The sequence below is a fragment of the Ips typographus genome, linkage group LG7, assembly GCF_016097725.1.
Source record: "Ips typographus isolate SLU linkage group LG7, UJ_Ityp_2.0, whole genome shotgun sequence".
Taxonomy (NCBI): Eukaryota; Metazoa; Arthropoda; class Insecta; order Coleoptera; family Curculionidae; genus Ips; species Ips typographus.
In genome coordinates, this window is record NC_138428.1 from 462338 (window position 1) to 476859 (window position 14522).

At 36.0% G+C, this 14522-nt stretch overlaps 1 protein-coding gene and 1 long non-coding RNA gene across 3 annotated transcripts in view; both read left to right on the plus strand.

The window, feature by feature from the left end:
• Nucleotides 1-1670: 1670 nt before the first annotated feature.
• klu (zinc finger protein klumpfuss) overlaps nt 1671-14522 on the plus strand; it is a 41884-nt gene continuing 29032 nt past the window's right edge. The window contains exon 1 of one of the 2 annotated variants that reach the window (XM_081983525.1): nt 1671-1868. The gene's annotated coding sequence lies outside the window, so the exon portion shown is untranslated. The remainder of the gene's footprint in view (nt 1869-14522) is intronic. The other variant, XM_081983524.1, reaches the window with a different exon arrangement.
• On the plus strand, nt 10839-11850 carry LOC145731646 (uncharacterized). The gene is made up of 3 exons (XR_014178844.1): nt 10839-11381; nt 11460-11628; nt 11692-11850. It is a non-coding gene; the product is annotated as an uncharacterized LOC145731646 (long non-coding RNA).

Consider the following 14522-nt stretch of genomic DNA (forward strand, 5'->3'; position numbering starts at 1 on the left):
CGATTGATATTGGAAAAAGTATAAATAGGAGAATTTTGAAAATTTGGCAGAATACTGATGTGGGCATGCCCAATCTAACTAAAACATTTTCAAGATAGTTGCACTTCCGTTTATACCGGAAGTCGATCACAACTTTCTTATTTTAAATACAACACCCTATATATTATTACGGATTTGGATTCCTCACAAAATTCTGACCAACTTTTGTGTACAATACCCTATGCCTATCTCTAGCCATTTTCGAAATATTTAATGTTTTTCCAAAAAAGTGACAGTTGCAACGCTCAACATATTTTTGTACTCTGTCAAAACCGTATTTCATTTTGCAATAAAATTTTGGGTTATTGTAAATAAAGGATCGTTTTGTTAAACTGAGGGTGCGTAATGACTCTTGCGTTGAAAAATTTCAAGTTTTTTAAATAGAAACCCAAATTTTTTATGACGGAATCATTTTTAGCATTAAAAATTACTATACATTTCAATTTACTTGCCTATACCTAAATCCAACCCATTTCTTCGCTTCGCTCGTTATCCAGAAAAAGCAAAGCCATCATCAAAAACTGTCAAGCAAATAATTGAACATTTTAAGAATACGGTACTGTGAAGAGAAAAGCTATTAAAACAAAACCAATCCTTAATAATGCAAATGTAGAAATTGCAATTTTGGGCTATTTTGTTGCAAATACAACTTCGTCAATAAGACAAGTTTCCGTAGAATCAGACATATCCAAAAGCTCAATTCAAAGGATCCTGAAGAAACATAAATTTCACCCTTTTTCATTTAAATTAGTGCAACACTTAAAAGAGGTTGAATTTCCGAAGAGAGTTGTTTTTAGTGAGTTTTTGCTGACTAATCACTATGGAGAAGAATTGTTTTTGAATAATATTATTTAGAGCGACGAGGCCAAATTCACTAAAAATGGAATGTTCAATAGACATAATTCACACGTAATTAGAGAGAGAAATTTGGAGTTTTATGAATAAAAAATGTTTATTCTCAAATAAAACGAAACGATTCCGTCATAAAAAATGTGGGTTTCTATTTAAAAAACTTGAGATTTTTCATTTTTTTTAGTGACAAGTTTATGATTTTTTTTTGACGACCCTGTATACAAATGAGTCATTACGCACCCTCAGTTTAATAAAACGATCCTTTATTTACACAAACCCGAAGTTTCATTGCAAAAATTGAGTACAAAAATATGTTGAGCGTTGCAACTGTCACTTTTTCGGAAAAACATCAAATATTTCAAAAACGGCTAGAGATAGGCATAGGGCATTGTACACAAAAGTTGGTCAGAATTTTGTGAAGAATCCAAATATGTGATAATATATAGGGTGTTCTATTTAAAATAAGAAAGTTGTGATCGAAAGTTGTCTTTCGTCGTGGGACACCCTGTATATAAAGCAAATTTTGACTCGTTCACTCTGTATACTAATATAAGTTTGAAACTGGTAGGGTTGTTCAAATTAAGTGGGGCCACCTAAAATAACAAACTTTTGCATCAATTTTTCCAAAATTTTCTCTGGTGGTATGCAATATGCCGGTCGCAGATGACGGAAGAAAAAGTTCGTCGGCAAGCCAAGCAAAAAGAGGGGGGTGGGAGGCAAAAACCGGCGAATCAGCGCTCTGATGCCGCCACCGCCGTCGAAACTTTCCCGACTTGACGGACTTGGTTTTGTGCCGCTCATTCGGCGGACCAACGTTGCCGATTACGGCCGTGCGCGTCGGGCCTCATCAGACTTTTTACGTTTTGCCAACTTTTAAACGCGTACACGTTTTTGTTGTGTTTTTCTTTTTTGTGTCACTGTGTATGGACTGTTTATTTGTCTTGTTTTGTGGTTATGTCGCTCTGACTGTTTACACGGTGAGTTTTTTTTTGGTTTATACGGTGGCTAACGTGATAATTTTCCGATAAGAAAATCTTATCAGTTTGATGTTAGTGAAGTCAGTTACAAGTAACTTGTAAAGTTCCAAAGTGTGTTGGTTAATTTTTCTTTTCTTAAATTTTTAAAAAGCACCGTTACAAGAAGCAAATTAGAAAATGTTAAAATTTTCAGAAAGTGTGGCAATTTTCCTGACATTTTATATTTCTCTAAACTTGGACGTAAAATTGTTAGTTGCTTGAAAATAATCGAGTTTGTAAATAAAAATTAAATAAAATCTATAAATAAATTCAAAAATAAATTACATTCACAAAACATAAAATTAATCATTTTACCTACACATCAAGTTATTGATCTATTAAACATCCATTTTGCTATGGAAACATAGAATAAATCATCAATGCCTATTTGTGCAATAGACAAAAAAACACATCTTCAATATTGGGACAATAAACAAACCACGTTTTGACTGAAAGTAAAGTAAAATAATCAAATTTTTGAATGTCTTGTGAATCTGGAATGTTATAATATCCAAAAATTTGAAATAAAAACTAAATTTCTATTAGGGTTACGTTCTTTAAAAACTTTAATATCTCAGTTATCTTTTTTGTATAACATTCTGACATAGAAATTAAAAAAGGCTACTAATTTACTCTGATTTAGGCAGTTTAGAGCCTTAATCCATATTCCCTTATTTATAAGGAAAATGCTGAGTTACACAGTAGCCTTAGTATATTACTAATTTTCCAGCATAATAAAAGCACTGTAAACTTTGCAATCTCTTAATAGATTTTGCCGAATTGAGAAACTGTTAAGTTTGTCTTGGAATTTTCATTTGATATTATTTACATGTAAAGCAAAGAAAATATTAAAATTTTTCTATCTAACATAAATCCAAATATGTAATACACTTTGACTTAAAAATAATATTTTTAATTTTACAATTTTTAGATTTTTTTTTAAAGATTACAATTAGTTATTCCTTACTCTATAATCCACTCTAACCCAACTAAATCCATTGTTCGTAGTTTATGATTGAGCAAGCTTAAAACTGCCTTTTGACGTAAAATGTAGACTTACCATAGATTGGCTGTAAATAAACCTAAATTTACCAATCAAAAAATACTAAAACACATCAGAATCAGTGGTAGCTTAGTTGCGCTCTTTGACGTGTCAAAAACTGGATTTTTTCCTTCCATCTCTCTACAGGATGAATAATGGAAAAGTTGAGAACCGGTTTTCGAAATTCAAGAAGCCACTTAATATAGAAAATACCCACCAAGACAATAATCGTGTATATATACAGTGGAACAAGGTCCTATACGGCCGATTAATTTTCCGAATCAGTAATAGAACTGTCAATAATTACGTTTAATTTATTCTTTCAAAATTGTACCGCCGACCGCGAGAAACCATTTTTTTCTACATATTCCATCATCATTATTATCATAGTGGTACCGGACGGTAGTTTCTGGTGGAACCCCCGAAGCTAGAAGCTTTAATTAACCAGAGAGAGAGAGAGAGGTTAGAATGACGCAGCAACGGATTGTGAACCAAAGTTGAAGTTTACAGCTGACGTTTTTTTACTTGACACTTGACAGATGAGTGTGCAGCAAATCATTCCAAGTTTATTACAGTTAATTGGGGATGATTCATTTGTAGTTTGCATTAATTTGAAAAAAAACCTTGGTCAACTTTGACGCCCTCTAACGGCCAAATCCTTCAGCCAATTAACCAATATTGCCATATCGTTGGAAAGCCCTTTTAATTGACTTTTCAATGATGTATAAAAGTTTATATAGAGTGACCCAAATAAGTGAGTTATTTGAGATTAAATGGAACAGTGCCTGAATATTAAAAAAAAAAACATTGGTCAACTTTGACGCCTTCTAGCGGCCAAACCGTAGAACTGATCAACCAATGTTGCCATATCGTTGGAAAGCCATTTTAATTAGCTTTCCAATGATGTATAAAAATGTATACACATAGATCCAAATAAGTGAGCTATTTGAGGTTAAATGGAAAAAACATGGGTCAATCAGGATGTTTTTAACAGTTAACGGTTCACAAACGTATAGACAGTTGTGACTTAAACACTATTGACGTTTCAAGTTAAGATCGCAGCGCCATTTGAACTAAAATCGGGCACCACGTTCGTAACCTAACATTATAAATAATATGACACTGTCATTTCATATTTATAAAATCTGTGCCAAATTCCTAACCAAAATCAATGTAAACAAACGGAGAAATGACAGCTGGAATGCCCGAAACTGTTTTCATAATTGATCACCAGAGGGAGTAACTCTTATCTTGAAAGGCCAATAGAGGACCTTTTAGAATTTTTCAGCAGAATAATAAAAATATATTTTTGGACGATACCTACATGACAGCACACTGGAAAGTTTGTGATTGGTCAAAAAAAGCTTTTGACAGTGCACAGTGTTGTAATTTACGCAAGTACATCACTGTACTCTCTTGAAAGTAGCAATAAAACTGTCACTTTTATTAGAATCATCTGTCATACGTCAAATAAATATTAGGTTACACTTTTATATGCACACATTTAAGCTGTATCGATTGTATTGAATAAATTTACAAGTCATTTGCATAGACTTTCTCTGTACATATTGACATATCGGTGACACTTGATGCTTATCAAAATTTCCATTTTGTGTGTGGCGCGAGCGCCATTTTGCGACAAAAGATGGAGCATGCCGTGTTTTTGCGATAATCTTAAGTAAACGGCGCTATCTAAATGATTTTTGCTTATTCAGTTGCCAATTTGGGCGTGTAGAGTGTTGTGGGTTACGGTGCGTTTTTCATTCTGGACGTGTGAGTATATTGCCTAACGGCCGGCCAGATTTAGATCCTGGTGATCAGGAAAAATGTGAGCGCCGATAAATTTAAGCGATAATTGACAAGCGGGATGATTAGTCAAACAATTAGGACCGATAACAATAATTAACGGGGGTTTCAAAGCGTATCGGGCGCTCAATTAGAAATGCATTTGCCACGAGGTAGCCGTGCCGGCTAATAGGATGAAAGATGGTGTCTCCTTTTTGTCGTACCGACTGTTTTTATTGGACAGGTGCCATCCGACGACAAAGACAGCTAATTTATTAATACCCTCTTTTGCAAACCACTCTCACTCTTTCCAGTCAAAGTTATTTCGCCGATCAGAACATGCTGTCCTCGCATATGGAGGCTCAGCGACCGTTTGTCCAACTAAGTGAAATAAATATTGATCTTTTACTTAAATAAGCATCGGACGCACATGTGCCGTATGCCTTTTAGGCAAATATTGGTACCCACACTTAACGAAAATATGTAAATGTAGTACCTGCAGCAGTCGCACAAGTGGCGACCGAGAGTCTCGGCCGGTACCCAGGCACCGACTTTATATGACAGTCGACAAAACAAAGGACGGTCGTCGCAAACAAAACTGTTTTTAACGCCCCCTGTCGCCAGTTTTGTGCGTGGGAGGAGAGGTTATGTTTTCCAACTTATCACACCTACATTAAGATTTTTTTCGTGATGCTGTTTGGATCCGTAATTTATCGACGTATAAATTAGCATACTTCGTTAAGTTTTTATGATGATAGCTGTCAATACTATAAAACGTCAAATAAACTAAACTGCTAACCAATTGAAATGTTTGAAATGTCAAGAAGAGCAAGAACCTATTGCGACACCTTGTTAACGTAACAGTGTCTTTATTTAACAATACATTTAAAGACAGATTGTACAATATCTTTACAAAAACTTACCATTCTGACCTGTATATGTTAATTCAAATTAACAATATTACAAATTGTTGAAAATTGGTCTGTGCCTATCTTCACTTTACTCCTAACCTATTATTATCCTCCAAATTTTAATTTAAAACTTTGGTCAGTGAGTATACTTTTCTATTATTCTTCCTGGGGGAAAACTTGTATACAGCTACATGTGAGCATACTCCCAGGAAATTTACCGTTCTCCATAAATCCTTGTATTACTGTATTTTGAGCTTCTGTGGTCGGAAATTGCATAATATGACTTAATGATTAAGGATTACACTTCTAATAACTTTATTGAGCCAGTAAGTTGGTAGGACTCTATGAATTTTGGAAATTGCAGTTTCTTAAATGTGGAGATGTTCTATCAACCAGATCCAAAGCAGAAAGTACATTTAATCGGTATACACCATTGACTTCCTGATGGTCGATTTGATTTAAAATAATTGACTATCCAAATTTTACAGGAAAGTCAATCATAACAAGCTCCCCAACAATATCTTAACACATTTTTAACAACATTAAGTGGTCACAAAGCACTTCTTGTTAATACCCTTGTTAAGTAAAAATATGACTAAATTAGTAAGACCGTTATGCAAATAACTGACATTCCCATACACTCACCAACAAATTGGGGGGCTACGCCCCTGACATTTGGATGTGATGGACCGCGGTCGCTGTCAAATCGGTAATGTCCGTCATTAGTTAAAATTAAAAGCCGAGCTTTTCGGTCAATTAAACAGATGGAAATTGGGAAGATTCCGGCCCCTTATTTACACTGCGTTTATCAACTTAACGGGGGTTCGGGCTTTTCTTAATTGCCCGGTTTAAAAAAATAATTGAATCGCCACGTAACAAATGGACCGGGCCCCGTTCTGCTGACCAGAAACAATCCCGATTTAAATATTAATGCACTAATTTGTGATACGGAAAGCTTTGTGATAAATGGCCAGGTCCGATATTGAAATTAGCCGGACGCAGCGGGTTCGGTTTCGATTTTATTGCCCTCATCAGGACCACACTCAACCGAACACATAAGATGGCGTTGATTTAAGTTTTGGTGGTGGACAAAAAAAATTCATCACAAAAAGGGGTCATAAGCGAAAACAGAGTAGTCTTCTTACATTGAGAAGCCAATTGGTATAAGGTCTGATTTGGTTTGGTTCAAACAAATTTTACCTTAAATGTCACAATATCACTGAACTGATTTTCAAAAAAACTAGACAAAGTGCCAAAAGTCACGACATTTAAATGAGACTCCCTGTATATTTTTAGGTCAGTGGATTGTGCACATCAGTTGGAACTACACAGTGATCCAAAAAAAGTGCTTTCGAGCTATTTGAAGTCAAAATTGGTCGATTTAAGTAAATGCTGAAGGTACAAGCAAAAAAGACAAAGTCAATCTCCACAAAATCTTTATTCAGTAGCTAAAAGCTGCCCAACATGTTTGGAGTGTATAAACTACTCATCCTCAGGGGCTACAGAATATACAGTGTGTTAAAATAAAGTAAAACCGTCACGATATTAAAAGCTTACCTAAAATCCGATCAAAAGTTGGTTGGCATGATAAGTGCAATCTAATGGTTTTGGTTTTTAATTCTACACGAGGGAAAAAACTTTAATCAAAGACCCGAAGAGAAATGAAGAATTGGTCAGAAGAAGAATAAGGAAAATGCTAAAAACAGTGGATGTGAGAGGGGAGGTAATCAAATGGGGTATCACCTCCCCTCTCACACTCCATCATGCCGATTCTCGGTTTTTGTTTTTCCCTTTATGGAATTAAAAAACCATAGCCTAAGCTTCTAATGTCTTGGCGTTTTTTTTTATTTTTTCTACTCCTACAGGGATATTGGTTCATTCCTTAACAGTTTAGAGAACGGATAAGTAGGCAATTGCCAACGTAAAGAAATAGACCAATTACAGCTAATCTTGAACGTAAACAAAATAATTCTTCCGATTGTCATCCTCACTGACAGTTGGCATCAAAACATTGCATTTTGGCTTATTCAAATAGAATTTATTTTACCACACTGTATATTTTGTAGCCGTTGAGAATGAGTCGTTTATACCCTGGGAAGATGTTGGGCAGCTTTTGGCTACGACTTTGTGTTTTCTGCTTGTACTTACACTACAACTCCACTGTGTGAAGATGGACTACTTCTTTTTATTAAATGCTGAAAGGTGTTTTTCCTGTAGGGCACCACTGGGTTTGTTTGTGACAAATTGCGCTTTTAAAACTTTTTTTTTTACCAAAAATATTTTTAAATTAGAGATATTTCTTGTGTTTGATTCTATGCAAATTAATAGTATGTTTTTTTCTTAGAGAAAGTTGTATAACTGTTATCTCAGTAACGGTGTAGTTTCAAGTATAGGCATTGTACAACACTGGTTTTCGACTCGTACACTAAAAATGTATTTAAATAAACAGGCGATTACAATCGAAATTTAATCAACACTATAGTTGGTGCGCCACGCCCTCGTTACGGAGATAACTTATCTTTTAATTGTTTCACGATATCTGCGATCGGGGTGATAAATTATCGGGCTCCGGTTATTGATCTCGATAAATGGGACACGAAAGGGACCTAAAAATGATGTTTTTCCAGGTACCAAAGCGGTGGTAAATGCGGGAGTAGGTCAAACAGCACGTCCCGACTTGAAGCGTCGGGACGTCGGGACGTCCTTGAACTCGACGCGTGTTTGGCTCCAGATCGATTTTGTACGAACTGTTGCGGGGGTAACAACCTCGTGTACACCCCCGACTCGTGTCGGGGACATTCTCTAGGTCAAAGACCAGTAGCGTCACTCTTTTATTAAGGTCGAAATTCGCTTTAAACGAATCACTACTCTTAATACAATTTAGCGTAATTAGCGCAACTGTTGACAAGCTAAATTAGACCTTATTGGTCATGAAATGAGACACCTCTTCTAATGTCACTGATTAATTAACTTTTGCAAAATTAATTAACGACTAGTCGAAATTTGTTTGTGACAATTCAGTCAACTAATCGGAATTAGCATGCACTAACCAATAAAAATGTTCAATAGTTTTGATAATTATCAGCAAAAAAGATGATTTACTTTGCAAATAGTGACGAAAAACTGAACTCTCTTTCTGTTCTCAAATTGTTGCAATTGTGACGTTATGGTAATATTTTTTGACTGGCCTGTGGATGATTCAGTGACGATTGTGCAAGAAATTTGAAAAATGGTGGTTGGTGTCCCGTCAGGGCATCGTAACGTAACAACTATTTTAATATCGCAGCGTGTGCAACCGCAGGAGCTCTAGTACCATTAACCGCGATATCTCGAACAATATCAAACTACCGTCGTCGGCAGTACTGGGTACCAGAAACACAATCATTTGTTAACCACATGTTTCGACACAAAAACATAATACGCTCGTTAGCCGGACAAAAAAACGGCCACGGTACTATTAGACTACCTTATTTAAAAATGTTATTGGATTTGAATCGACTCCCGCGGAGCTCGCCTCTTTGTTGGGAGCTCTGGTTCGGATTACTTGACATTTTGGCTGCCGCTGATGCGTACCGTTTGACGCTCCGGTATCCGTCATTAGCGCGCTTGATTGATGAACGCGATATTGCGATGTAAACACCCGAAATTTGCCACAGAAAAATGTTATACAACAATGTTGTGACCGTCAGGCCGTCAGACATTCCCGATTTAAATCCGTGGGCACCGCAAATAGCTGCGCGGTCCCGTTGAAAAATGACACATCAGCTGTTGTCTGTCTGCGTACGACGCTATATTTACGAAACAACGACAGATAAATTAAGAGGATCGCGTAAAATAACGTAATTGCGGATTAATTAATGGTTTGTTGTGACGTCTGATGGGAAAACGCCGGCAGAAATGGGAAAATGTCGAAACGGTACCGTTAAGTGCGTGTATGTACACGCCGATAATTAGCTTGTCAGCAGCACCAAACTACTTCTATTTGTCCTTTCGAATAATAATAAAACAATCCGGGGTCCCCGATATCGCTATATTGTTTGCATAATACCATCAGTGGCGTAGATAGTACGACGTAAACATGCACAACCAAATATTAACTTATGATCAGTAGTTTCCAAGAATCTCTAAAAAGCACAAATGTCAATCAACAAGGAAACTCTAATAACCAATTAGCTATTTGATACAATCATTGAGACAACTTTTACAATGGGCTCATCCCACATAACGTAAAGAGAGAGAAGGTTTTTCGGTAATTTACTACAAACTGAGCAGTAAAGAGGATATAAAGTGTGATATCAGCAAGAATGCTGAAAGAAGGATAATAATAATAGAAAAATTGGAAAGTGTGCTAGACAGTAAAAGAACTAAAAGATATGACAGACGGTATAAAAGGAGACATAAGTTTTTTCTGAAACAAAATTTTGCGCTAAAAAAAACAATGTTGCCAGCAAAATTAAATTGCTTGATAGCGTTTTCTTCAAGTATAATAGTTCATTAACATCCGAAGCTACCACAAATAAAAACCACCCAATTATCGTAGCTAATTCGGTTCGCCTACGCTTCAAAAAGGAATCTTGTATAGAATAATAGCCTCAAATTATTATTACGACAACGTGTGCGGTCCTGTGTATAGGTAACGTGTAAATGAAAACTCAATGGAAGTTAGATCGGACGGGCGGGATGGCGCGTGATGAGCCCCATTATTCACTCCCAAAAATAACAACTTGTAGAGCCATAAAACTGTCTGTGTGAAAAATGTGGGAAATTCACGGATTTTCTTAAGCAAATATACAGGCTGTAATTTTTTTCTCTTTAAAGCCTTCGACCATCGGAAGAGAATTTATAATTAAAAAATATTAATAGATATACCGTTTTGAGTTGCCGGAGCAAATAATTTTAATTGACAGCCTTTTTCTGACCGCGTTCACGGTTCGGCGAGAGTGCACCGGCGCACTTTTAATTAGATTTCTACTTTACCGGTACGACTCGAGGCGGTTTTTTTAACTCCATGTTCGGAGATCGTACATCACAACCAGACAACTCGCATCGGAATATCTTTGAAAAACCTTCTTGATTAAATAATGTTCTAAACTATTTATATAACTAGTTAAGAAAAAAATATGTATTGAATAATAAAAAATGAACAATATGAGTGAACCTACTTCTTGATCAGTGATATTCAAGTGTAGATATTTCGGAACGCACCATGTTTTCAAAGCATTTGCATTGGTTAAAATTTGTGATCTAATTCAAGACATATGGTCTATTTTTCATCATTTGCCTTTCTTGTCTATTACATGCGTTCCGAGCGCGATAGAATGTGGACGTCTTGAGTCACGTCGGTAATGAATCGGAAAATCGGCCGCCATTGTTGATCAAAAGTAAACAAAGACAAATTTTGTATTTTTGATGTAAATTTTACAATATTTACGTGTGAGACTAGATAGATAATGTGTGTGTGTGTTTCGGTAGTCAGTTTTGAAAATGCCACCTTCTTAATACACTTTACAACTATCAAGGGGCCCAGTGAAACATTTTGAAGGAACTAGAGTTTGTGGAACAGAAAAGGATGCTTTTTCTAATAGTAAACACTGTCACGGGGAAACAGCCCATATATTTACTTACTCCCAAGAAGAGTTTTTACAAGAACACTACAAAAACCAAGTTTATTCAAGCCAGTGGTTCTCGAAGAAACATGGATATAGAGTAAAGGTGTATTTAGCAGAAGCTGACAAGGTGATTTACCTAATATTATAAAAAAGACTCTGGGAGAGGTATTAATGAGCTGCTAGTACTAAATATCTTATGTTTCAGGTATTTTTATTTGCCTAATCTGGAGTTTGCTTATCATGCTTTGAAAGGGTCCAAATTTAAAAAGTCCCATTATCAATTGCTCTAAAAGGTGTTTGAAGCTATGGTTATAAAGGTGTTGTCAAAATCCATATGCAGAGTGTTGAAAAAACAAATTTCTAGTAAGTTTCAGGTAGTATTAGAAAGATATAAGTTACTTAATATGTAAATTTGATCAAATGCCATTATTATGCAGAATTAGCCCTTATAAATGTTGCCATATCTTCTCTGACTATAAGGCTAGAAACAGATGGTGCTACTGTTAAATACTTTTACACCAGATAGTAAGTTAAATTACTATTTTAAATGTATTACTTACACATTATGAAATATACAAATAAAATCTTTAAGAACACTGGAGTTTCTTTTCTATCAAAAGTCTAGTTTTTTCCATAAATAATCATAAAATTAGATAATTTCTTTAACTGAGGTACCTACCTGCTCTAACAATAAATTGAACTGAAATTGAAAAAAACATGTTAAATAAATCACAGAACAAAACCAAAATAATGTATTTATTGCTGGGAAAATTGTGTTATAAGTTAAAACACTGCTTTAGGATTTAATAGTCCCCACAATACACACACTGCCTTTCCTTTCTTGCAAATTTTATGGAATAATTCTTGAAACGTTGGTATTGGGCTGTTAATGACTCCTTTGAATGCACCAATCTGTGATGTTCTTTCCAGATAATTAAAATTGAATGTCCTTGTTGTTCCCAAGCCAAAGTTTGATTGGAACTTTCCGCCTTTTTTCCAGTTTGGTGAAGAAAAATCTTAAATTTTGCGAAGGTCTCAGAATAACAACACTAATTAATAAACTTAAACAACCTTACATTCTTCTGTTTGTAGTTTTTGCTGTTTTTCAACTTTTTAAAATTCCTAACCTCAAAATGTTGTTTAGCCGACTGTCACTTGGGACTGTGCCCGATGTTGCCACATCTTCCACGAGCGGATGTAAACCTAGTGTATTGTTGGTTGCAGTAATAAACGGACCGATGAATTATACAGATGCAAAACATGTGAGATTCTTAGAATGTTTTTTTTTTCAAAACAATATAGTTTTCTCATTTTCATTTATAATTGATTAATGAAAGATACATATTGTGAGGTTTAAAGGAGGAATTTGTCAATACGGCAACGTCCAAACACGTGATTAAAAAGATGGATAGCCTAGCTTGTTATAAACGACGTGCGTAAATTTCAATATGGCGGAGCACTTGATGACGTAACCGTATACGTGGTTTTTCTGTCATTCTCGATGCGTAAAATTTGGACTATACAAGCCTAAACATATGCAGTTCTGCATTTCTGACGGTTTACCAGATTCTTCATAATTTTGACCAGCATTTTACAAAACTTGTGTTGGTTACTCAATAGAAAGCCAGGATAATTGTCCAAATTTTAGTACTGGAACTGTCAATTTGATCGTGTAGTGTAAAATGCGTAAACCAAGCAGCTTTCAGATAATAATGGATCAGCTGATCCAGACACAACTCCGCATCAATATTGACGAGGGAAAACTCCACGTGCCAGAATCGGCTTGCCATGACCTTGATTCTAGGGGGGGGGGGAAACGCCGTGCGCTTGACCTTCCCCGTCTGGGAATGCGCCCCCGCCGGGATAGAGAAGGCGGGGGCGGGAAAAGGGTCTCCAACGAGAGGGAATGCCACAACTCAGTGGCGTTCATTTTTTCCCGGGGGGATGATTAATCGCCAACCTGTTGATTTTGCCCATTTTATAGGAACTTCGTGATTAATCCGACACTTACCCAGAAGGTAATCAAAGTATCCGATTACACTTACGGAGGTGTTATAAAACAAAAAGATAAGAAAAATTCTCTAAAACACGATTCCGTGTCGTAAACATATCGAATAACGCCGACTCGGGACGTTTTATATGTATGTGCCTTGTCTAACGCCGTTTGGCTGATAAGTTTCTATGCCGTGTATAAAGTTAATTTTCGTTTGGCTAACGTGTAATTTCTTTTTTCGTCCGGACATTGTCGACGAGCGGTGTCAAATGTCCGAAATTATGAGAGCGCACACCAGACGGTGTCACGAAAGAAACTGTATTTATAGCTTGACATGTCTATTTTCTAAGTAATCCAGTATGTAAATTTACAAGACTTACATATGTTACTTTCTTCTTGATTAGAACAAATTACTTCTCTGTTAAAGTTGTTACAATGAGATGTTCAGAGAATGAGAATTTCAGAAAAAAATGCAAAAATTGTCATCAAGTGATGCTGTCAGCTGTCAACGAACACAAGGTTTGAAGCATTGACTCGTATTAGACACTCAAGCAGCTGTTTTACGTCATATGTCATTTTTCGAAAGGAAATGCTTAGAAATCGCTGCTATATGACGTTTTTCCTTAAATTCATGAGCAAACGTTATTTTTGGGTCTTGGACTCAACACCCTAGGAATTTTAAAGAAACTAAGCTTGTCCCTATTTCCCCGTCTCCCACAATAATTCATAACCCAACAAAATGCAGGCACTTCAAGAAATTTCAACTGAAAGTCTCTAGAAAAACTAAATTTAAGCTAATACTCTATCAGTATTCATAAGAAAGTGTGATTTTTTAATTTTTAATGGCCGCGTTTGCTCTTCCAAAAGTTTCGATCAGCTGTTTTTGACATTTCACTGGAATGCCTAATTGTGGCAAAACCGCAGGTGTCAGTTGAACACTAAAATGTTTACAGAAACTGAAGAATTCACGGAGGCATCTTGCAACACTGGACTTAGAGGGTGTCCCATTCAATTTGACGTTTGGCTGGACATTTTGATGCAGAGATTAACTACAAATTTGTCTCTATTTGGAGATTATCAGGATCGTATATTCCGTTTTTGCTCTTCTTGAGTATATCGGTGAGCTGGGCCTCTTAGACATTTTCTGGAAAAACAGTGTTTTACTGAAACCTGGGAAATATTTTACAACCGACCCTGTAAAGTGTAACTGCATTTACTTGATAGAAAGTGAAGGTAAAGGTCAGGTGGATGACTGCAACAGGTCGATCGGCACGT